Source organism: Schistocerca gregaria, unplaced genomic scaffold, assembly GCF_023897955.1.
Source record: "Schistocerca gregaria isolate iqSchGreg1 unplaced genomic scaffold, iqSchGreg1.2 ptg001385l, whole genome shotgun sequence".
NCBI classification, from domain to species: domain Eukaryota; kingdom Metazoa; phylum Arthropoda; class Insecta; order Orthoptera; family Acrididae; genus Schistocerca; species Schistocerca gregaria.
Genome location: NW_026062689.1, coordinates 15,001 through 17,500, shown reverse-complemented (window position 1 = coordinate 17,500; position 2,500 = coordinate 15,001).

The window sequence follows — 2,500 nt, the reverse complement described above, 5'->3', positions numbered from 1 at the left end:
GCACAACATATGGCCCTTATGATTCGCCATTGTAGGGCGCAGCCGGTGTACGGTCAAGCATGTGCCACATTATGTCACTCAGTACGTAACGACGGATGATCAGTGTGGGTTACGCGTACATCAGCGGACAGTCCACACAGGCCGTACCACAACGTACACTGACTGCATCGACAACCGAATGCAACTGAACAGCTGCAAGGCTCATTTCACAAACAAACGCCTGACCGACCAGCTTAAAAGGGCAGGAGGGGAGGGCGATATTCGTTCTGTAGCGGTACACCCTTCCAGTGGTTAGCGGGACTGTGTAGAAAGTACGCAACACTCGAAAGACCTTTATGTGAGGGTACGCACCATGGCATCAAGAAATACACATGACACCAGAGGATCCAAGCAGTGAACTATGTTCAGAGGGTTGCTGTTAGGCAAAGCTACATTCCTGTGACGTTACATGTGACAGTTAAGGTGCAGTGTAAGTTAGGTTAAGGTGCAGCGTAAGTTAGGTTAAGGTGCAGCGTAAGTTAGGTTAAGGTGCAGCGTAACTTAGGTTAAGGTGCAGCGTAACTTAGGTTAAGGTGCAGCGTAACTTAGGTTAAGGTGCAGCGTAACTTAGGTTAAGGTGCAGCGTAAGTTAGGTTAAGGTGCAGCGTAACTTAGGTTAAGGTGCAGCGTAAGTTAGGTTAAGGTGCAGCGTAAGTTAGGTTAAGGTGCAGCGTAACTTGGGTTAAGGTGCAGCGTAACTTGGGTTAAGGTGCAGCGTAACTTGGGTTAAGGTGCAGCGTAACTTGGGTTAAGGTGCAGCGTAACTTGGGTTAAGGTGCAGCGTAACTTGGGTTAAGGTGCAGCGTAACTTGGGTTAAGGTGCAGCGTAACTTGGGTTAAGGTGCAGCGTAACTTGGGTTAAGGTGCAGCGTAACTTGGGTTAAGGTGCAGCGTAACTTGGGTTAAGGTGCAGCGTAACTTGGGTTAAGGTGCAGCGTAACTTGGGTTAAGGTGCAGCGTAACTTGGGTTAAGGTGCAGCGTAACTTGGGTTAAGGTGCAGCGTAACTTGGGTTAAGGTGCAGCGTAACTTGGGTTAAGGTGCAGCGTAACTTGGGTTAAGGTGCAGCGTAACTTGGGTTAAGGTGCAGCGTAACTTGGGTTAAGGTGCAGCGTAACTTGGGTTAAGGTGCAGCGTAACTTGGGTTAAGGTGCAGCGTAACTTGGGTTAAGGTGCAGCGTAACTTGGGTTAAGGTGCAGCGTAACTTGGGTTAAGGTGCAGCGTAACTTAGGTTAAGGTGCAGCGTAACTTAGGTTAAGGGGCCAACGTGGGTTAGGTTAAGGGGCCAACGTGGGTTAGGTTAAGGGCCAACGTGGGTTAGGTTAAGGGCCAACGTGGGTTAGGTTAAGGGCCAACGTGGGTTAGGTTAAGGGCCAACGTGGGTTAGGTTAAGGGCCAACGTGGGTTAGGTTAAGGGCCAACGTGGGTTAGGTTAAGGGCCAACGTGGGTTAGGTTAAGGGCCAACGTGGGTTAGGTTAAGGGCCAACGTGGGTTAGGTTAAGGGCCAACGTGGGTTAGGTTAAGGGCCAACGTGGGTTAGGTTAAGGGCCAACGTGGGTTAGGTTAAGGGCCAACGTGGGTTAGGTTAAGGGCCAACGTGGGTTAGGTTAAGGGCCAACGTGGGTTAGGTTAAGGGCCAACGTGGGTTAGGTTAAGGGCCAACGTGGGTTAGGTTAAGGGCCAACGTGGGTTAGGTTAAGGGCCAACGTGGGTTAGGTTAAGGGCCAACGTGGGTTAGGTTAAGGGCCAACGTGGGTTAGGTTAAGGGCCAACGTGGGTTAGGTTGCCAGAGATGTGTCAAATCAGGATGTACGTTTGGCTGGTGTCAGGTGGTGGGTTGGTTCGATGCCTTTATAAGGAGTGTGGCCAAAGGGTATTTTATTACTTGTACCTTTTGTGTTGTGGCGTGGCGTTGCGTCCTGTGTTGATACTGGGTGGACCACTGTGGGTGTTGCTGGCTGATTTGAGCTGCGTTGTTTGCGGGTGGTGTGAGACATTCTGTCTTATTAGTGGACGTGACGTTCCTCTTGTCGTTCTTTGGATAGTGTCCTGTGGCAGCGAGGATAAAATGGATGTTGTTGAACGATAGTGCTTTGGTGCTTTCGCTTTGTTACACACAGAGTGGACTGTGAGATAGGGTGACTGGGTCGAGTGCGGTTCACACTGTCCTCCCCAGTTTACAGTATGTATCATCTATGTATGTGGTCCTGCATCATTTACTAAGCAGGGACGTCAGACGACTGAAATATTAGTTATGTACTGATGTAAAGCAGAATGCTTACCTTCCACCAGTGGGCGAGTATCGACTCTGCCCCAGCGTTGCCACCGCAGGAAGCGGTGTCGGAAACACTACCCGCACACCGTCACCACTGTGCGGGGGGACGGACCCTCTATATCCTCAGCGGCGCACTCTTTGCCACCGGGCGTCACGTCTCGCGGCCCGCCGTCCAGAGCATGTAT